This window comes from Balaenoptera musculus, chromosome X, assembly GCF_009873245.2.
Source record: "Balaenoptera musculus isolate JJ_BM4_2016_0621 chromosome X, mBalMus1.pri.v3, whole genome shotgun sequence".
Lineage (NCBI taxonomy): Eukaryota > Metazoa > Chordata > Mammalia > Artiodactyla > Balaenopteridae > Balaenoptera > Balaenoptera musculus.
In genome coordinates, this window is record NC_045806.1 from 87,625,052 (window position 1) to 87,647,943 (window position 22,892).

At 42.1% G+C, this 22,892-nt stretch overlaps 2 long non-coding RNA genes across 3 annotated transcripts; one reads left to right on the top strand and one right to left on the bottom strand.

Moving 5' to 3' along the window:
* Positions 1-771: 771 nt before the first annotated feature.
* On the bottom strand, positions 772-20,936 carry LOC118888144. The gene is made up of 4 exons (XR_005018258.1): positions 20,807-20,936; positions 6,853-7,079; positions 2,870-2,919; positions 772-1,082 (listed from the first exon to the last, which is right to left on the bottom strand). It is a non-coding gene; the product is annotated as an uncharacterized LOC118888144 (long non-coding RNA).
* A 46-nt stretch (positions 20,937-20,982) lies between these two features.
* Positions 20,983-21,945, top strand: LOC118888145. Of its 2 annotated transcripts, none has more exons than XR_005018260.1 (3): positions 20,983-21,114; positions 21,663-21,729; positions 21,845-21,945. It is a non-coding gene; the product is annotated as an uncharacterized LOC118888145 (long non-coding RNA). The 2 variants fall into 2 exon arrangements; XR_005018259.1 differs by having other exon boundaries at positions 21,063-21,180.
* Positions 21,946-22,892: the final 947 nt, after the last annotated feature.

Sequence of the window (22,892 nt, forward strand, 5' to 3'; positions counted from 1 at the left end):
GTTCTAAGAACTGATAATGAAAATATCATGGGTATAATGATCAGTACTCTCTCATTTTTGTGTTTTTTCAATCTAATACCACCTGGAAATCCTCCCACAAAACTTCAGTCAGTTCCTGCTCTCACTTCTCACAATAGCTCTTCCAAATCTTCATCACTATCCTCAAGCCCAATACCTATTCCTGCTCCCAACATTCTCAGTACACAGAATAAACTCTTTGTTAACAGGAAAAACAGAACTAAGGATGTGAATTCTAGTCACTTCCTGGTCTAGGTTAAGTGAGTAAGCGAAAGAAAGTACCACAGTCAACCAATTCTTGGGAGATCCATTACTGTCCAACCAACCTTCATATACTCTCTTATGTCCAGTACCTGGGAAAGCCTGAGATTTTTAAAGATTCAGAGGAGGGAAGACATCTCCTATTTTAGAGATTAAAGTGCCCCACTACCCTTATGTCTAACATCAGCTCCTCTACTGGAGTTTTGGATCTCATCCCTTGCCTTCTCAGAAATTTCATGCATCAGTCATCACCTCTCTCTTCTGTATCTTCAACCTTCTCTGTCTCCTAGCTCCTTCCCCATTAGCTGCAAACATTCTCAAGTCCCTACTATCTTTAAAAAAATCCTACCACAATCTTATGAGACCTTCCAGCTGCCATCTGATCTTTCCCTTTACAAGCTTATTGGAAGTACAACATGCATTTACAATCTCTATTACTTCAATGCCCAATGTTCCAGTTATACACTGCTGTGTAATAAACCACCTGCAAACTTGGGACTGAAAACAATAATCATTTTATTATTGTCATGAATGGGTGGGTGAGAAATTTGGGCAAGGCTTACTGGACAGTTTTTCTGCCCCATGTGGCATCTACTGGAGTCACTCAGTGGCATCCAGCTGGCGGCTAGGCTGATCTGGTGGAGCCAAGATGGTTCTGGTTTCCTTTATGCTTGGCATCTTGGTGGGGATTTCTGGAACCCTGGGTGCAGCCGGGCTTCTCTCTCTCTCTCCATGTCGTCTCACAATTTCTCCATGTGGTCTCTCTAGTAGGGTGATCAGACTTCTTAAATGATGGCTCGGAGCTCCAAAAGATCAAGGCAAAAGTTACAAGGCTTCTTATGACCTACTCTCATAAGTCAAGCACCATCACTTCCCTGCATTCTATCAGTTAAACTTATTTAGAGACTTCACCAGATTCAAGACTAGGGGACTATACAGGAGTATGATTACTGGAAGGAATGGTTAACAGAAAACACATGTTAAAGTCTACCACACCCATGCACTCCTCAAACTGCAATCTGGCAACACTCCTTGCCACTCCACCGAAATTGCAATTTCTGAGGTAAAGACCTCTTAGTTGTTAAATCCAATGCCGGCTTTTCAGTACTTGCTTTGCTTGCTTTTTCTGCTGAACTGGACCCTACTGACCACTAACTCCTTCATGAAATTCTCCTCCCCTGACTTTTGTATACCACCTTTCCTTGTTTGTCTTTAATTTTTCTGACTGTTTCTCAGTTTCCTAGAGTGACTCATTTCTTATGCTCTCCCCTTAACTACTGGGCTTTGTTATCAGTTCTCTTCTCACCCTGTACATGCTATTTGGTTACATCATCTAGACCTATGGCCTCATCTATCACTTATCCACTGGAGATTCTCCATTATACATCTCCATCCCAGATCTCTCTCCAGTCCTCAGACTCAGATGTACTCTGACTGGATGCCCCACAGGTACCTCAAACATGGCCAAAGCTGAATTCATCTTCCCCCTTAAACTTGCTCTCTTTCTTACATCCTCTATTTTGTATTGACCATCCTTCTAGATGCCCAAGGCAGAAATCTGGAAGTCATCCTTAACTCTACCCTCTAATTCCACCTCAAATACTTTGTCACCAATCCCCAACCATTCAACCTGCTAAAATGTTTTGCAATTTATCCACTCTTCTCCATCCCCGATACTAGATCTGGCAGAGGACTGGGTAGGGGCCTTGGCCTCTCATTCTGATCTATGAATTATATAGAAGTTACATTTACTACAATAAACTCAGATAACTTTTTTTAAAGAGGAGGTGACTAAGAGATATCAGGACAGGGGATATTTAAAAAGTGAATCTCCTTATGGAAAAAGGCACTCAGGTTTGTGGCAGCAGGGCCCTGCCTGTCCAGAGTGAACTCATTTTAGCTCATGGGAAAGCCCAGGTGGGGGCTTATCAAGCTTCTCATACCTCCAAACCTGTCATCCTGAAACTTCATCACATTTAGCTTATCCGGTTATAAAACTGCCTTTTTCAAGTCACATCATTGAGAGCTAACATCTGGATATAATCTGGGTATAATTTCTTATTACCTGACTAGAAGAGTCTTGCTACATTGGCCACAGGTTATACAATAGTGACCAGGCAGGTTCTGGCTTCCAGTAAATGACCGAGTAGCTTCTATCAAGCCACCTTTCCTTCAGATATAACAACAATATACTCTGGACAAAATATTAAAAAACAACTACCTGAAAGTACTGACAAACAACCTGAAGCATGCAGAAACTGGAAAAGAAACTACACTTAAAGGATAGGATTAGAACCAGGTGAGATTCCCAATTTTTAAGGCTTTTAGCCACAGAGCAGGCCCCAATCAGTGACCAGATAGGTTGTAAAACTGAGTCTTTACCGGAAGACAGAATTCAGGATTTCAGCAGCTGGAGCCTATGGAGGTAAAATACTGGAATGGAGAGATCTTGACAGGTGGAGCCCTAAATTCTGTGTATAAACTCTGTCCAACTCTCTGGCCAACCTCTGAACCATGCACGCACAGGGCAGTCTCCAAATAGCTCAGATAAAACTAAAAGAACTAAATAGAAATTTCAGCTGGTACTTACTGCAGGGGAAATTGAGTATGGAGTTTGAGTTCAGTCAAGTTGACTACCTGCTAAAACAAAAAAATCAATACTCTTCAGAGGGACACAATGGAATCCAGATTCTCTACAACATGTCCTCTGACAAATCCAAATGACTGGGCATATCGGAAACAGAAAAATGTGACCCATACTGAAGAAAAAAGGTAATGAAGACTAGCCCCCAAGATGACATAGATGTTGGAATTAACAGAGAGGAGTTTTTAAGCAGCTATTATACCTATGTCCAAGGATACAGAGGAAAACATGCTCAAAATGAACAGCAACCTGTTGCATTCCATCCAGGTAGAGATGATCAATATGTAGATATGGGCAACTGATTCAAGGTGTAGAAGAGACATGGCAAGACTGGCCAGGAGCGACAGTACCCACTGACATCCCCTTAGTTCAGATTCTCATTGTTTCTCATGTAGACTATTAAAACAGTCTCATAAATTATCTTTCTGCTTCTGGTTACTATTTACTATGCCCCCCCCCCCCCACACACACACAGACCCTAAGCACATCTACATTGATTCCAGAATTAACTTTTAGAATACAGCTTTAATCAGGACTTTATTGGTTGCAAGTGACAGAAACACAACTTTGACTTGAACACAAGAGGGAATTTATTGGAAGTCTCACATAATCATACAAAGGGCAAGGATGTGGATGGGCCTCAAGGACAAGACCAGAGACTTGAACACTAATAGGATTTTACAGCTCATCCTGCATGCTGACTGCGTTTTCTCAGACAAGCTTCCTCCCTGGAGTTGTAAAAGGGCCACCAAGAGGTCCTGGCCACACATCTCCAAGCTATGCCACAAAAGTGGGACACAATACTTTCCCCCATTTAAGTTGGTTTTAAAAAATTGAAGAGAAGGATTCTGATTGTTCTGATCTAGATCACACGCCCATATGTCAACCAATCAAATCAACTGTGACTGGGGAGATGATAGGGTACTTGGACTGGAAGCCCCAACTAGAACTCCATGGCTGGACAGGAAAGGAGCAGCACTCCCCCTGAATAAACAGGGTTTTGTTTCCAAGGGAAGGGAAAAACCCTGGGTAAACAAACAAAAATAATAAAGGTCCAACAGGTTTCCTGTATTCTCTACCTCAACTCCTGGTATCCCCATCCTCCTTGCAATCACCCATGGCAGAGTTCTGGAACTTCCCTTACAGCAGAGACTGCCAGTTGTCCCCATTATCTGTTCTTTCCTTCCCTCCACCCAGCATTTTGCTGCTTAGAACATGAACGTGATGACTAAAACTCTATCTTGTACCATGGGGACAAGTGTCACACTGTGGAGATGACAGGCCATTAAGCCTTCTAGGGTTTAATGAATTTCTTTCTTTAATGAAAGAGAAATGAATTTCTATCCTGTTTAATCCACTGTTATTTTGGATGTCTGATAGCTCACAGCTGAACCTAATCCTAACCCCCTCACTCCCCACATCTAATCAAGGCAAAACAATCTAGAAGTTAAGAGTGGCATGCAGTGAAACAGGTTAGAGTGGGTTAGAACCAACCACTTGGACTTAAATCTAGGCTCTGTCATTTACCCGCTCTGTGATCCTCCGCAAATTGCTTTATCTCTCTGTACCTCAGTTTCCTCAGGCATAAAATGAGGTCAATAATGTTATCTACCCCATAGATCGGTTGTGAGAATTACGTGAGATAATTCACATAAACACTGAGAGTAGCGCCTGGCACATAATAAACGCTGAGTGAGTGTTAGCTACCGTTTTCAATGCCTGCCAGTTTTACCTACTGAAAGTCCTGGAAGACAGTCCATACCTCCACTGCCCAAGTGCCACTTTATTCCACTCCAAGGAGCCCTGCCTCCAGTCCTATTCCTCGACAGCATCCTCCACACTGCCTCAGCCTGATTTTTCTAGAGCACCCCGATCTGACCAGGTCACTCCTTTTTGAACCGTCTTGATGACTCCCCATTATCTACAGAATGAAGTCTTAACTCCACAGCTGGGTGACCAAGGCCTTTTTGGCATTTGGCACTGGCTCACCACCTGCCACTCCTCCACCACCGACCACACCCTGGCTGCAGCACTGAGCTATCCTCTACCACCACTTCCTTACCTGCCTCAAGAGTGTCAACCACTCCCACTCTCTCTCTCCTGAACTCTTTCCTCTCTTGGCTTCTGTGGCACCACACTGTTCTGATTTTTTTCCAGTCTCCCCGGCTGTTCCTTTTTCATCTTTCTCATGGGCTTCTCATTTTCCACTCCCTTGGTAAGTGTCAGGGTTCCCTTCTTAGTCCACTCCCTGTTTCACTGCATGTCCTCTCCTGAGTGATGGCATCTACCGTCAGGCTTTCAAGCTCCACCTACACGCTGTGATCCCCTGATCTTCACTCCTGACCGCCGACCTGAGCTCTGGTCTCACACATCCTCCTGTAGATCACAAGGACACAACCTTAGCATGTCCAAAGTGGAACTCATCTTCCACCCCTACTCGCTTCTCCTCTTTGCACTGAATCTACTGGTGGCACCACCATTATCCAAGCCAGAAACGTTCATTCTCTACATCTAAGAAATTACCAAATACTGCCAAATTCACATCCTCAGTAACTCTCCAGTCTGTCTTCTCCTCTCCATACTCACCGCCATTGTTTTAGTCTGGCACTCCTCCTCTGTAGCATGAACTCAGCAATAGCCCCTTCTCTGCCTCCAATCCAAATGATGACGTGTGTCACCTACCTACAGTGATAACCTTATCATGCCACCGCCCTGTCTGAAACTCTTCACTGGTTCCCACTGCCCAGTCAGACAAAATTATTCCTTTCCCCATAGTTGTTAAATGCCTACTATGTACCAGGGACTATGTTAAGTTTTGGGTTGGCCAAAAAGTTCGTTTGGGTTTTTCCATAAGATGTTACAGATTACAATGTTGACCATGAACTGGCCCCTGCCTTCTAAGGAATTTGCCACCTATCTGGGAAGACAGATACACAACCACATACTAATAACATAATGTATTAAGTCTTGTGATAGATATATTCACAGAGCATTACAGGAGCATAAGACTGAGTTCCTTGAAGCAGAGACTGGGGTCTTCCTAATCTTTGTATCCCCAACATCTGGTACCAGGTCTGATTCAATAGAGAATTGTTTCTGAATACTGAACTGATGATCCTCTCTGATCCTCAGTTTCCCTCTATGTAAAATGGCTCACAGCTCATATATCAAATGAATTAAGTCTATGAACTTTGTTTGAATCCAGATTTGAATGAACCAAATGCAATTTTAAAAATGAGACAACTAGGTAAATTTGAATACTTGGTATATATTTGATAATGTTAGGATATTATTGCTTGGGTTTTTTTAAAGTGTTATAATGATACTGTGGTGTGTTTAAAAGTCCTTACCTTTTAGGGTCTTCCCTGGTGGCGCAGTGGTTGGGAGTCTGCCTACCAATGCAGGGGACACGGGTTCGAGCCCTGGTCTGGGAGGATCCCACGTGCTGTGGAGCAGCTGGGCCTGTGAGCCACAATTACTGAGCCTGCGCGTCTGGAGCCTGTGCTCCGCAACAAGAGAGGCCGCGACAGTGAGGCCCGCGCACCGCGATGAAGAGTGGCCCCCGCTTGCTGCAACTAGAGAAAGCCCTCGCACAGAAACGAAGACCCAACACAGCCATAAATAAATAAATAAACAAATACTTTAAAAGTCCTTACCTTTTAGAGGAATGTAAGAAAGTATTTAAAAATGAAATTATGCAGTGAAAAATTATCTGGGATTTGCCTGAAAATAATCCAGTGGTGTTGGATGGGGGGTATAGCTGAAACAAGCCTGGCCACGCCTATGTTAATAATTGCTGAAGCAAGATGATGGACAAAATAAATGACAAAATTAATCTCTCAGGGTTCTGTGGCAATTCAACAACATGATTATATAAAGTTTCTGATACAGTGCCTGCTGTCTCAAAAAATGTTAGTTTTGCTTCTCACCTCACTCTTTTAATTCCATCCAGGGCAAAGCAGGAGAAACAAGTCGGTGGTGTGGGAGCTAGAAGCCCAACATGCAAAGAACTGGAAATATACTCAGCATCGTTTCTCTCCTCTGCCTGGTAAAGACAGAGCGGCTTGAGCGCCAGATGACTCCCAAGCAGCCTTGGGTAGGAATAGCAGTGCTCCAAAACAGCACAACAAAGGGGAAGAAATCATGGCTTGAATTTCTGTGGAGAGGAGAGAAAAACTGCGTCAGACATAAACATGAACTCTTGGCTGGAAAGGGCTCCTCTTTTCCTCTGCTACTTGAATCCCTGTGCAGTACTGCCACCTGGTGGCTCTCTAGCATCGCTTTACCTAGTTCCTGGATGCAGTTGGCTCTCAGAGATCTGACTGCACTGAAAATTCTAGAAGGGAACAGCCCCTCTCAACCAAATGTTCCCTGAATTGCTCAAAGTTGAGCATAACATATCATATCCCTCATGTCCTGCGAAGTGCCTTGTACTCAAGCTCTGTTATAGCACCTCTCACTACATTAGGATTGTTTACCAGTGAACATTCATTCACCTAACAAAATTACTAGGCATGGGAGACACAAGAGTGAACAGTTGAATTCTGTTTAATTGAGCATATAAACAGAGTTAAACATGTAAACAGAAAATTAAAATAATCACCTTCCCACCCACTATAAAATTAGTTACATTTAACATTTGTTGAACATTTACTATATGCCAGGAACTTGTCTAAGTCCTTTATGTACACATGTATTAACTCATTTAACTCTTACAGTAATTCTGTGAGACAGATATTATCCTGCAGAGACACAGAAAGGTTAGGCAAATTGCCCAAGGTCACAGAGCTAGGAAACGTTAGGGCTCAGATTCAAGCCTGACCTGGGTCCAGAGCCCCTGCTCTAGTTTAAAAAAATACCACTGCGCCTCTACCCTCCCCAGTGCCTGTTTGATGAGCGAATAAATAAAAACCTTGGACCTCTGAAACCCAAGGAGAGAAAAGCTCAGGTAGTAGAATCTACTCCCAGGAGGTTAAGCTGATCAAGGACTTGATTCCATCCCTCTGAATCTCACCTAGGCCCTGGGGGTTCTCTCTGTGGGATCCCTGCCTCTATTGCAGTGCCCTGTTTAATGTTCTGTCTCTCAAACATAAACAGAAAACACTCCATACAATTCTTCCTAACATATGGAAACATGCTGGCATTTTCAATAATATGCTACCAAATTCTAAAGGTGAACTGAACAGAAATAAACAAAGCAATTGCAGGAAGCATTCAAAAACAATTTCAATTCTGACCATACCGACATGGTTTCCAGCTTTGCGCATTTGGTATCTGGATTCGTGGCTGGACTCAGATTAAAAATCTGGCTGCCTTAGGGATATAATGTACAACATGATAAATACAATTAACACTGCTCTATGTTATATATGAAAGTTGTTAATAGAGTAAATCCTAAGCCTTCTCATCACAAAGAAAACTGTTTTTTCTATTTCTTTAATTCTGTACCTATATGAGATGACGGATGTTCACTAAACTTATTGTGATAATCACTTCATGATATACGTAAATCAAATCATTATACTGTATGCCTTAAACTTATACAGCGGTGTATGTCAATTATATCTCAAAACTGGAAGAAAAAAATATATGGATGCCTTTTGGTGAGCACTTACTCTGTGCAAGGCATTGTATTTTGCACTATTGATGCATTATCCCATTTAATCTTCTCACCAAATCTGTGAGGCAGGAAGGTACCCCTATTTCACAGATAAATAGGGTCAGAGAGGTTAAATTGCCCAGGATCATACAGCTAATAAGCATATAAGCAGAAAGTCTGGGATTTGAACTTAAGCAGTCTGACATCAGAACCTGAATTCTTGACCATTATGATATACTGCCTCCCCCATTTTTTTGATCATTGCCTAGTCTCTGGCTTTCTCCCAGGGATAAGCCTGGGATATATTCTTACAGTGGCTCAGTGAGGGGAATTAATTACAGATATCTCAGTCAGTTGCATTAAATTTAACTGCTTTCCTACTCACCACACATTTCCTTCAGCTAACCAACATGCACCCATTCTTGCAGGATCAGATCAAACCCGTGCCTCCTGCAGGAAGCCTTCCCTGATCTCTCCAGCCCACTACTCATTGGTTCATTCAGTAAGTGTTTGTTTCCCCCTTTTTAATATCATTCTCTCCCAAATTCCTTCTCAAGGAAAGGTCCAAGTCCAATAAACTTTCTGGGGAATACGGTGAACAGTAAAGGGGAATTGGCCCATCTCTGGAGAAGTTTGGCTCAAACATATCTCCAGGTTTTCAGATGCCTATGAGCACAGAAAGAAACAACCTAGTTGGGGAAAAAACAAAATTATCTCACTGGCTGCCCATAGTTTTCACCCACTGTCCTACTCATGATCATAGCCCAGCCTCAGTCCAGGACAGTCTTTTAGAGTCCTGAAGACACAGGAAGAGGCCATCTTCAGCATTTTCATTGTTAGTCCAAATCCTGCCCACTGCTAAGAAGTTCTGAGCCAAATAGCCACACAAGATTGTTATTTTAGATGGAGATCTGATTGTACCCTAAACAGAATAAAAGTCTATGAGTAGGAGCTTTCAGAATGGCACAGTAGGAACCTCTGAAGATCCACTCTTGCAAAACAGCAATGAGAACACTGGCAAAAAGTGTTAAAATCAACTTTTTCAGAACTGGAAATGATTCAAAAGTTTGCAGACAATCTGAGGAGCATTTATTCAAGAAAACTACTGAGTCTTGCTAAGAACACTGATCTTTGGGGCCTTTTAACTTGCCCTATTTCAACCCCCTCTCTCCTGTTCAGTGGTAGCCTTGAAAACCAGCAGCCTCACACCCATGGTAAAAGGCCATGAAAGCCAGCTGCCTAACAGTCACTGGTGGGGGCAGAATAGCCTGGAGCTCCTCAAAAACTCCCATCCTCAGAGCACTATGACTATTTGATCTGTCAGCTCCCTGAAAAAGCCTCTTTCCCATGGCTTGTAGTTATTTGACATGATTCAGCAGGGCGTGAGATAGTGGGAAAAGCCCTATTTACAGGGCATTTGCCAAACATTATCAGTGGCAATTGTTTAACATCACAGCTGCCTAGGCCATGATACCTGTTGGGAAAAACAAAAGACTGACCAAAAAACTTAAAAGGAAGATCTGGAGAATGAGATGTCCAAAAAGGTCTTTGAAAAGCTACAGTACATTCCTGAGGATCTAAAAGTACACACACATTAAGGGCTGTGCACATGCCCAGGAAAGACATTAGAAGGCTCCCATGTCTCACCTCTGGCTAACCTTGAGAGTCTGTGAAAACAGGAAGTGAAGGCTAAGGCATAATTGTGAACCGCTTACCAGAGCACTGACAGTGTACCACAATACACGCAGAGCCTTTCTGCAAAAAGTGGGAGGGTTATTGGTTCAAGACACTTTAGAAAACCTCTGACCAATTATTAGCTGACAACTAAGCCACAGTGATATAACTGGGCAAGACTTCAGTGGCTACACACAACAGGAAATACAGACTTTACAGAATTAGTCAAAGAAAGACACTAAACAAATAGCAACAACAAAAAACAGCAACAACAACAAACCCTTGCAGTGTGAATGTGATTTCCAGAGTTGCCACAGTATTCAAAATGTCCACTTTTAAACAAAAAATATGAGACACACGAAAGAAAGAAAGAAAGAAAGAAAGAAAGAAAGAAAGAAAGAAAGAAAGAAAGAAAGGAAGGAAGGAAGAAGAAAGAAAGAGAGAGAGAAAGGGAGGGAGGGAGGAAGGAAGGAAGGCCCAAATACAGGAAAAAAAAGTCAATAGAAACTGTCCCTGAGGAAGCTGAGACATTAGACTTACTAGACAAAGGCTTCATATAACCTATTATAAGTATGTTGAAAGAACTAATTAAATCAAACCATGTACAGAGATTTAAAGTATGATAAGGATGTTTCACCATACAGAGAATATCAATAAAGAGACAGAAATTATTAAAAAGAGCCAAACAGAAATTCTGGAGTTGAAAAGTACAATAAATAAAATATTCACTGGAGGGGCTCAACAGCAGACTTGAGCTGGCAGAAAAAAGAATCATCAAAATTGAAGACAAGTCAATTGAGATTGGCCAGACTGAGGAACAGAAAGAAAAAAGAATGAAGAAAAATGCACAGAGCTTCAGAGACCTATGAGCATACCAACATACACATAATGAGCCCCAGAAGGAGAGGAGAAAGAGAAAGGGACAGAAAGTATATTTGAAGAAAATATGCCTGAAATTCTCCAAATTTGATGAAAAACATTAATCTATACATCTGTGAAGCTCAACAAATTCCAAGATAAACTCAAAGGAATTCACACCTAGACAGATCATAAGACCAGAAACAAGACAAGGATTTCCATTCTTGCCACTTCTATTCCACATTGTGCTGGAAGTTCTAGCCAGGGCAACGAAGGGAGAAAAAGATATAAAAAGCATCCACGTTGGAAAGGAAGAAGTATTTGTAGGTGGCATGATCTTTTACATATAAAATCCAAAGGATTCACAAAAGTCCTATTATAATTAATAAAATCAGCAAGGTTGCAGGTCAACATACAAAAATCCAATACATTTATATACCGTAGCGATGAACACTCCAAAAAGGAAATTAATAAAACAATTCCGTTTATAATAGCATAAAAATTACTTAGGAACTAATTTAACAAAAGAAGTGCAAGACTTGTATACTGAAAACTACAAAACAATTGTTTAAATAAATACAAACAATCCCATGCCCATGGATCAGAAGACTTAATATTGTTAATATGGCAATACTCCATAAATTGTTCTACAGATTCAATGCAATCCCTATCAAACTCCTTGCTGTCTTGCAGAAATGGATGAGATGATCCTAAAATCACATGAAAATTCAAAGGGTCCAGAACAGCCAAAACAATCTTGAAAAAAAAAAGGAAGAAGAAAGTAATAGGACTCAGAGTTCATGCTTTCAAAAATTACCCCAAAGCTATAGTAATTAAGACTGGCACTGGCGGAGGATTAACATACAGATCAGTGGAATAGAATTGAGAGTCCAGCAATAAACTCAGACCTTTATTTTCAACAAGGGTGCCAAAATCATTCAATAAGAAAGAATAGTCTTTTCAACAGATGGTGCTGGTACAACTAGATATTAACAGGCAAAAGAATGAAGTTGGACTCCTACTTCACGTTATATGCAAAAAGTAACTCAAAATTGATCAAAGACCTAAATGTAAGAGATTAAAATATAAAACTAGAGGAAAAAATAGGTGTCAATCTTCCCAATCTTAGATTAGGCAGTTGTGTCTTAGACATGATTCCAAAAGCACAAGCGATGGCTTGTAATTGAGATTTGTTTTTAGTACAAGATTAAAACAACCAAAATAAAACTCCTGAAAACACTTTCTTAGATATAGTTCCTTAATTCTTTGGGTCTGTTCAGCATGTTTGGCTTCTCTAACACCTATTTATTACGTATGTGGGGTGCCACTCACGTCTCCCCTTAGGTTTCTGATGGCACATACACACAAGGGTCTGTTTTAATAATTTTACTACTAATAATAATGACAGATATGACACCTAACATTTAAACAGCACTTACTGTTTAAACATGGATGAATCTAGACATTATCATACTAAGTGAAGTCAGACAGAGAAAGACAAATATCATATGATATCACTTATATGTGGAATCTAAAAAAAAATGATACAAATGAACTTATTTACAAAACAGAAACAGGGAATTCCCTGGTGGTCCAGTGGTTAGGACTCCGTGCTTCCACTGCAGGGGGCACAGGTTCAATCCCTGGTTGGGGAATTAAGATCCTGCATGCCGCGCTGCGCAGCCAAAACCAACCAACCAAACAAACAATCCAAAACAAAACAGAAACAGACTCACAGACTTCGAAAACAAACTTATGGTTACCAAAGGGGAAAGGTGGGGGAGGGATATATTAGGAGTTTGGGATTAACATATACACACTACTATATATAAAATACATAATCAACAAGAACCTACTGTATAGCACAGGGAGCTCTACTCAATATTCTGTAATAACCTATATGGGAAAAGAACCTGAAAAAGAATGGATATATGTGTATGTATAACTGAATCACTTTTCTGTACACCTGAAACTAACACAACATTGTAAATCGACTATACTCTAATACAAAAAAAGAATAAAATAAACAGCACTTACTGTTTGCCAGGCACCATCCTAAGTGCTTCACCTATATTAACTCTGCAAATCCCCCTAACAACTCTCTATTTTACAGATAAGAAAACTACAGCACAGAGAGGTTTACTACCTTGCCCAGAGTCATCAAAGCCTATGGGGTGTGGAGCCCAAACTGCAACACAGGCAGTCTTCCTCCGGAGGCTGTGCTTTTCATCTGGGCAAGCTCCCTTAACTCCTCAGATGGAGGGGTTTTTATAAACCATGTGGCTTAGGACTAGACTGAGGCCAAAGTGCATTTCCTACTCCCACTGCCCCAGATTTTAAATCTTACAAACTGTACCTTCAGGTACCACAGACAAGGAGATACTTTTCCTATATAAATTTAGTCAAAATCACTTTGGCCCTGGGTGTGGGAATCAGGAAGAAGAAAGATTGGAGTAGAGCTAAGGAAAAGATACCTTTCTCAGAATAGAATAAGCAAAGGCAAGGAAACAAAAGATCACTATGCCAAAGGAGGAAGAATTCAGATTGGGAAGGGAGGGCATATGGGATTTTCCTTAGTGAGATTTGAGGTAGGAGTTATCAGGATGATGACCACAGGCCAGTAAGTACAGGGGCTAAAAGGTATATGGTTTTATCCATCCTATTACCTGTTTTTCAGCCACACCTATGGCCTCCATTACCTGGGGTCAGCTCTACTGAGAGAGCAGGACCTCTTGGGCAACCCTAGACCCCAGCCATATTGTCCCACTGTGATGCCCCCAGCAAGGCCAATAAAAGGCAGCCATTAGTAATGAGCTCTTTTTTTTTTCTTTTAAAGAAATACTAACTTTCCCAAGGTTTTTACATAAAATGACATTTTGTGCCCAGCACATCATATTTTTCTTTTATCAGAACATTAATGCAAGAGTTCAGTGGGAGCTGTCTCACAGTCCTCAGAATTGCTACCAGGGAAAGATAAGTGGTGCAAGAGAGCAGTGGAAAAATACAAGCGCAGGAAAAGCTGGGGTTTTCTGGCTTTGTGTTTCTCCTTTCACGCATCAAAGCAACGCATGAGATAAGAACTTGTGATAAGTAAACAATACCCATGCCCCCTAAGGTCGTTGTTATCATCCCTGTACATGAATGCCTATTTACCCCAATTGCTTATTATTTCAGTAAATATTTACTGAGTGCCTACTATGTGCCAGGCACTGCTCTAGGCACTGGGGAATGCAATAGTGAATGAAACAGATACCAAAGGTTTGTGCTCATGAAGCATACTACTTCCTCCTGCTTTTCCTCTCCCCTGCTTCCTCTTCTTCTCCTTCATCTAGTGGAAAACAAGCGGTGAATTAGGAGACCCGGGTTCTGGCCCTAGCTCTGCCACTGATTGGCTATATGATCTTCATTAGCATCTCCAGGCTCAGGTGTCCTCTCTGCAGATCCTAAAGATGAACAAAACATCCCTCTTGGAGCTGTGGGGAACCCCCAAATCAATCTAATATAGATTCTGTTTTCCAGGGGCTCACAGACTGGTAGGAGGGCCAGACACATGCCCAGATAACTATAATGCAAACTGAAGGTGGCAGAAAAGAGAAACAAGGAAAGGTTATGAAGAGGAGAACACGAGATCTAGGTTTCCAAACAAGTGGCGCTCACTGACTTTGGGCCTTGAGTGTTGGAAAAGATTAGGATATGTGTGAACAGACAGGAATACTTTTCAAGGAAGAATGTAGAGGGAATAAGCAGAACCAGCAGTAGGAGAGGGGTGATCAAGGTTCAAATGGGGGAGTTCAGTGTGGCTGGAACACATTGAAAGAGCCAAACACCAAATTCACATGAATTTTTACAAGGAAACAAGAGACTGAGACATTCTGTACTTGGCCCATAACCATGAGGTCAGTTGGTGGTTGTACTCAACATTTATAACCAATATCTTCTGAGTGTCCACCGATTACACAATTCCAATAATAGTACTAGGACTTCTATTCTAACTTACAGATTGAATGACTTACCCAGCAAGAGCTATTCGTGTGTGTAAAATATAGACACATATGGAGGCTTTACAAGTGAACCATATTCTGCCAGATTAAAAGAATAAAACTTCTATACATGTCATTGGAAATAACACTGTGATTTCCTCCAACCTCATACAATGATATAGAGGAGAGCATCGTCCCTCACCCTCTGGTTAATAAATACTGTTAATTAGGGTCACTACTTGTTTCCTTATGGAAAAAAAAAAAACCCCACATACTTCTGTTAATCAAGATGTTCAATTAAAGAAATAACTGAATAGTTCCAGATCTTATTTTAAAAGGAGGTGCAATTATCTACAGAAGTTTCATTTAGTGTACTGAATAACCTCCCTTTCCATTCTTCCCTCTTCCGTCCACTCTGGAATCAAAGAGCTCAGCAGCAGCAGGAGCAACAGCAAAGCGAAATGCTTTGTCCCTAGCCCGTTTTCCCTCTTACAATTACTTGCCTTCCTTGCTCCTTTCACTCCATTTCTTTTGTGTTAACCAACATTTCTACCTCTGTTTGGGTTACTATTGCTTTGTGCTAAACCAATCCAAAACTCAGTGGTGCAAAACAATCATTTTATTTTGTTCTCGCATTCTGTTCAGGAACTCAGGATACAGCAGGGATGTCTTGCTTCTACTCCATGATGTCTGGAGCCTCAGCTGGGAAGACTCAACAGCTGGGGGCTTTAATCATCTAGAGGTGTCTTCATTAACAGGTCTCCTGGTTGATGTTTGCTATCAGCTGGGACTGCTGACCAGAGGACCTGTAGGTGGCCTCACCATGAACTTGGGCTTCCTCAAAGCATGGCAGTCTCAGGGTAGTCAGACTTCTTACATGGCAGCTCAGGACTCTAAAGGTCAATGTCCCTGCAGATAAAGCACAAGCCACACTGCCTCTTATGGCCTAGCCTCAGAAGTCACAGAGTCTCATCTCTCCCTATTCTATTGATTTAGACAATCAAAGTCTGCCTAGATTCAGAGCAGAGGGGACATCAACCCGACTTCTCAATGGAAGGGTGGCAAGGTCACATTATAGAAGAGAGCATGGGATGAGAGGTACTGTTCTGGCCATCTTTGAAAAATACAATCTGCTATATTCTCCCATCCACTTACCTTGCTTAAGTATACTCTTATGATTTTTTTAAAGGGAAACAATCTCAGGAGACTGCTATTTCTCACTGAGGCTCCTAAGTTCTGTTAGAGGGTAACCAGATGCTTTCATCCACACCCAACCCTCAATCTTTCCTGTTCAACACATCTAACCATTTCTCTGCTATATATGGCTCCTGGCAGAAAGGGAATTTGGTCTCCTACAGGCTGCTGGACCTGGCACTGATCACTCTGAGGAGAAAAGCAGCCACTGACATATGGGAGCTGTCCTGGCCCTCACAGCTAGGCCTTGTTGTTCTCCTGATGAGCGTAACCAATTTCACAGACCACCAACATCAGACAAGGCCACTCTGTGACAAAAGCAAGACTACTGCATAGTCATGTCTGAAAAGAGACAAAACATGCACTTTGACCAAACCACAAAATAAGCAGACGTCCTCCTATCCTGGCTAATAGCTGCTACTTTACCGATGAGCCTCCTTCTAGTCTATCCTCCTAGATAAGATTCATTAAGATACCCAATCATGGAATTACCCCTATGTATTACATAGGGGTAATAATAAGCAATTACCCTTATGTACAGTCTGTTACTTCCTAACAGAATCCAACCCAGAGCAAAGCCTCGCTTCTTTAAATCCTCCCCCAAATCACCTAACACAAGTCCAAATCCTGTAATAAGTCCTTTCTAACACCCTCTGAGACGTTTCACGAGTTCCCCGTGGTGTGCATTCTCCCTCAACTCACTAACTAATCAACCCGACTTGTTAAACCATAGATATGTTCCTGGTGAACTTTGGCTGCAGGGCACTGGAACTCCTCTAAGGACCTTGAAATTAGAAAACACATTTCTGGCAAGGCCATTTCTGACCTCCTGAACTCCAGCTTTCAGTAAGACTTTGGATTTGGCTCTTTTACATGCAGTTTGGGAAGACAATTATATGAATTCCTTGGATCTCCAGAGGCTATTAAAATGCTTCCATCGTTTTAAAAAAAATACATATTTATATGAGATTAGGTTATCAGGGTTTCTTCATCACCTTATCAAGTGCAGAAAAGTTATCATGATAAATAGCGGCAATAGCTACCCTGTCCGCAACAGATCACAGGACCTAAGGGGAACCTGGCTGCAGGCACATGGGTGTTTAGGCCTCTATTGTGGGAAAAGCAATAAGTTATACACGCAGCAACTGGCTCATCAGTTGCAGATTCCAGATTCCAGAATATATTTCTGCCTCCCCTTCCTCCTAGTGAGTTCTTCAGTTTTCTCTAATCTTATTTTGCAAAGAAACGTGATATTAATTATGATAATCACCCTTCTCCCCTCTACTTTATAGTTCTCACTCACTTGATGTAAGAAGTCTCATCCTCAGAAAAACCATTCCAAACAAAACAATGACATCCATAGCCTTGTGGTTAAGTGCCAGACCTAAAACCCCACTCCACTTCAGGTGACAGATACATACTGATTTAAAGTTGTTTAGGGAATCAGCTGTAACAAGCAAGAAGTCTGGACTGCAAACAATCCTGTCTGAATCTGAATTCTGGAGTAATCATGTGTTTGCTGCTCTGACACAGATGGCCCCCAATTCTCTTCAGCATCCATCTGTCTGCTCACAGGGTCCATAAGCTATTGAGTGTTCAAGCAACAAAATTAAATCATTCCTGCTTAGGAATCACTCAGGACACAGTGATACATAGTTCAAAATAATAGGTTTATTTTATTCCTTTTTATCTCCTCATATTTCATAGAAAATTATACTGTCTGTAAGACTAAGTGCGAATTAGGCAGAGATGAGGACTGGTGAGGAGGGGAGGAGTCAGTGCACAAGTATAACTGAAAGGCTCACCAACCATAAGTGAAATTTAATTGATATTCAAGAGTCGTGTGTGTGACTGCCGACAAGGTTCAGAACACGCTACCCCAAAATATGGCACCGTGGCACAATGAATATTTTAAAGCTGAAGGAATTTGAGTAAATGGCAGAAACAAGAAGGACACTTGACCTCTTGCCCCTCTTCTCCCCTGAGACAGGTCATAAAACCCTCATGTGAGAGGTTCCCTCCCTATATCCAGAGGAAAGGAGAATCTTTATCTCCAAATACAAAGGGATACAGAGAAAAATCCTAACAAACAGGACTTGTTAAGTCTCCCCCAGTTTACTACACTTCCCTCATACTCCTTAATTTGTCATATTTCTCCATGACTTCCCATTCTTCGTCAAACCTAGCATAAAATACTCAGCTCTATTTCTCTGGGTCTTCATTTCCCTATGCCGGCTCCTGTGTCATGGAAAACTTACATTAAATACATTTGTATGCTTCTCTCTTGTTAATCTGTCTTTGTCAGTTTAATTTTCAGACCCAGCCAGGGACCCTAAGAGAGTCAAGGAAAACTTTTTCTTCCCCTACAGTGTCCTGCTGACTCCCTTGCAATGTGGATATGACAGCCCTTTAGATTTCTGAAACATCCAGGGCACTGGTCATCCTAGCATCTTGCTGGCCCCTGAAAAGGCTCACAATAGACCCAGGCCAGTTTATTTGGACTTTTTTGTGTGTTTTATGTGTGTCTGCATGTTTGGTTTTGGGGTTTGGTTTGGTTTTGTAACTGGCCTGTGGGGAAATTTGGGATCCAACATTGACAGGTCTAGAATGAGTGACATTTCTAAAAATCTGTCCTGGCCTTTTTCAGGTTCGTGGGAGGGTATGGAGGGTAGGTAGAACTGGGGACTGCCACCATCCAGTAGGCTGTTTAGGTCAATCCCTCAAGGAAGGTTTCAAGTTAATCTCTGGCACAGTGAGAATTCTGGTCCCTTCTGTGCTTTACAGCGAATAAACTGATTATTTCTTCTGAAGAGGAAGGGGTTTCACTGAGGGTGAAAAAATAAATAAAACTACTTATCACACCATCTCAATTCTGGCTGCTTATACAAATCTTTGTGTTCATTAGATTGTCCCAACTGTCTTTTCATTTTTTAACTTCAAACATAATTTATTACCACAAGTTAGAACACCTCATTTTTGGGGGGGGTGATGACACAAGCAGGGGTGTGAGTTCTGTAAATAACTAGCTACTTGAATATAACTCAGAAAGGGATCTGAAAAGGAAATAAATACTTTGTTTTTTAAACAATTTAAGCAACTCTGAACCCTATGAGTGAAGAAAAAGCTGATGCAAACCTTACTTTGTTTAGTTCAGGAAGATTCATCTTTGCTCTTCCATTCAAAACATACAAATGCACAACAAAAACACATCCGTTTTATTTCATATCTACCATGACTTATTTCAGACTTGTCTAACCTTTAGGAGTGTGCCCAGTCTTCCCTAGAGATGTCCTTTCTGGTTTACTCATCTCAGTTCTGTTTAGACCAGTACTTCTCCAAGTGTGGTCCCGGAACCAGCAGTATCAGCATCTCCTGGGAACTTGTTAAAAATGTAAATTTGGGGGCCTACCCCAGACCAACCGAATCAGCAACTCTGTGGTGGAATCCAGTAATCTATGTTTTAACAAGCCCCCCAGCTGATTCTGATGCACAGGAAAGTTTGAGAACCATTGACTTGGACTGTCTGCTATACTGTTTTTTCTCTGGTAAACAAAGCAGCAGGTTTGATGATTCAAACTTTTAAAAAGATTGCTTAGGATTCCAGGTAAATTCACAATTCCCTGCTATGAACTGAGTATGCTAGAAAACCAAAGAGCTGGCACAGAAGTGTTTCATATGGTTAAGGCAGAGAGCCCTTGAGTTCTGCACTCTGGTCCTACCCAGAGCTTACAGGCTATGCGTGCAAGGGGAGGCCTTGATCTCAAGTTAAGAGTGACTCTCCAGCAGGGGTCCTGGAAGTGCCACTGTGATGGACAAATGTTCTCACCAGGAATAAACGAGTTTGGGCCTTAAGTGCTACTCAGTCCTCCAGGTAGCTGCACCCGAGCTAAACAGGGAGGGAACACGCTTGGAGAAAATTGCACATAGTTTTGCCCTGCTTATTTTATCTTTAAAATATATGTCAAATCACCACATCAAAGATCATCCCAGATGGCAACCTCAGGAGAGTCTGTGGCACCCAGCAGGTTATCGAAACACTTGGGGTATCTCTATCTCCTTGTACTGTAATTGCCTGTCTCCAAATGCATATAGTAACTGACAAGCTGTAAGTGTCGAGGATAAAGGCTAATTCCTTTCCTCATACAGAGCTTCCAGTACAGTACCCAGCACAGAGCAAGTACTTGGTAATTTGTTAAAGGGAGTCAACCCATCAAAAGTAGAATCTGAAACCAGAAGCCCAATAAAATCACTCCAATAAAATCATCCCATATAGGTACGATTCATATGTGCTGGTGTCCCGCCAACAACACGTTTTCACCCTGCTGATTTTACCCTCCATTCGTCTATTCGCCACCTCTCCCATCCCCAAATACTTCCCAAAAGATTCACACAACTCATCACCTACGTAACACAGTTACACGCCCCCTTCCGACACCCACGCCCTCAATTTTCGCCGCCGGGTCCGTCACTCTGTCAGTTCCCCCTTCTCCTCACCCCCTCTCACTTCCGTTCCCCTGTCCCAGCGCGGCTGGAGGCAGGACATGCCTACGCCTTCAGCCCAAAACAAGTGCTACAAACCTCCGCCTCGTCCGCCCTCCCGGTGGCGGCCGACGGCCCCTGCCTTCCGGCCTCTGAGAGCAGCTGCGCCGGCAGTGGCCACATCCAGCCTGCCGATGGCCCTTACTTAGGGTTGGTCATAATAGAGACGCGCACTGGATATTTCCCAGGCGCCCTGGGGCGACGTACAACGGAGCTCCCACAGTCCTCTTCGCCTCCGCTCGGTCCACCCCCAAACTCCGGTATTAACCCCTTCACGTCCATGTTCATTGGCCCATCGACGCCCCCTGGCACGCAGATTGCTTCGTGAAATCCCGGACACCTAATTGGTAAAATACATAAAAGACCGGGCCTGTCCCTTAGTTATAGTTATCGAAGATTTTCTCAACTTGCTTGTAAGTTGACTTGTAAGCTTACTAACTCATTTTTAAATAGGAGCTTAACTTGTTAAGTTGACAACATGAACGGTTTATAATGATGCGTTTAAGCTTCCGGACCTACCAAAACTCTAAATTTCCTGTTTCTAACTGTTCACCTTAAACCTGTGCCTTTTCTACCCTCCATTCCCCATCTCCTTTTGATTCTTGTCTGATTATTTAACTGCATACCTCAATGGTTAAGGGCACAGGCTTTGTAAACCTGACTTTCTGGGTTTGAATCTCCATTCTACCACTATGCAACCGTGGAATCTTGGGCAAGGGATTTAAGCACGCTATTCCTTGGCTTCCTCATCTGTAGAATGGGTATGATAGTAGGTTGTAGTGAGAATTTTAAAAGTCACATGCAAGCAGCACCTACAACATTGCCTAGCACAGAGTTAAGCGGTATATTGAAATAGAAATTATAATTATTGACATTAATGGATATGTCTTCTCAGCTAAGACCTTCTCGCTGATAAATAATAAACGACAATCATGGTTAACATTTGAGCGTCTGTGGACCAGGTACTATGTTAAGTGTTTTACACCCATTTTTGTTGTTGTTGTTTAATCCTCATGATAATTGGCGGTAGTTGTAAGTACTATCCTTCTCTCTCCTCCTCTTTGTTTCTCTAAGCAGCTAAGAAAATTCAGGCCAGGAGCTTTCCTGGTGACGCAGTGGTTAAGAATCCACCTGCCAATGCAGGGGACACGGTTTCGAGCCCTGGTCCGGGAAGATCCCACATGCTGTGGAGTAACTAAGCCCGTGCGCCACAACTACTGAGCCTGTGTGCCACAATTACTGAAGCCCGTGCACCTAGAGCCCATGCTCCACAACAAGAGAAGCCACTGCAATGAGAAGCCTGTGCACTGCAATGAAGAGTAGCCCCCGCTCGCTGCAGCTAAAGAAAGCCCACGTGCAGCAACAAGGACTCAACACAGCCAAAAATAAATAAATTAATAAATTAATTTTTAAAAAAAGAACATAAGGGTTCATATATCTTTTTTAAAAAAAGAGAAAATTCAGGCCAGTGAGATAGCAGATAACTCAATAACTTGCCTACGGTCACAGAGCTAATAACAAATAGAGCCGAGACTTAAACTCAGAGATGTCTTGGCCCTTCTCAAATATCACTGAGAAAACGGCCGTAAATTCTTTCTGAGTGCTCTTCTTTTCCCTAAGAGTTGCCTCAATATCCATGCAGGTCAGGAAGGCTAGGTTCTCTTCAGAGACAGAAGGGACAGCAGGCAATAAAGCAAGTGTCTCTCCTTTGAAGGCTGACAGCAAAGATGACTAAAATAGCAAGTCAGAGTGAGCTCAATTATTGTGCCCTATTGTGCCACACAGGCCCCATTACTGCCCATACTGCCTAAGGCCACCGGAGATAAAAGGTGCAGGACCCCCAACTCACCCCATCAGTCTCTAAAACTTGGATATTATAAAAGATTTTGCTTGTTTTAAGACAGCACCAAGAGACTCTTTAATATACTCTTCTGACTCCAGACAAAGTGGTAGTAATTTCCACATTAGCAGCAGGTAGAATAAGGTATTTCTACCTCAGCCCAAGAGCACAGGGAAATCTCCTCTTTCCCAGATAAAAACAAAAAAGGAATACCCTCCTTTCCCTCAGAACCTACAGTACCCAGGGTCTTGTTACGCTTGCTCCACACCTACCCACTCCCACCTC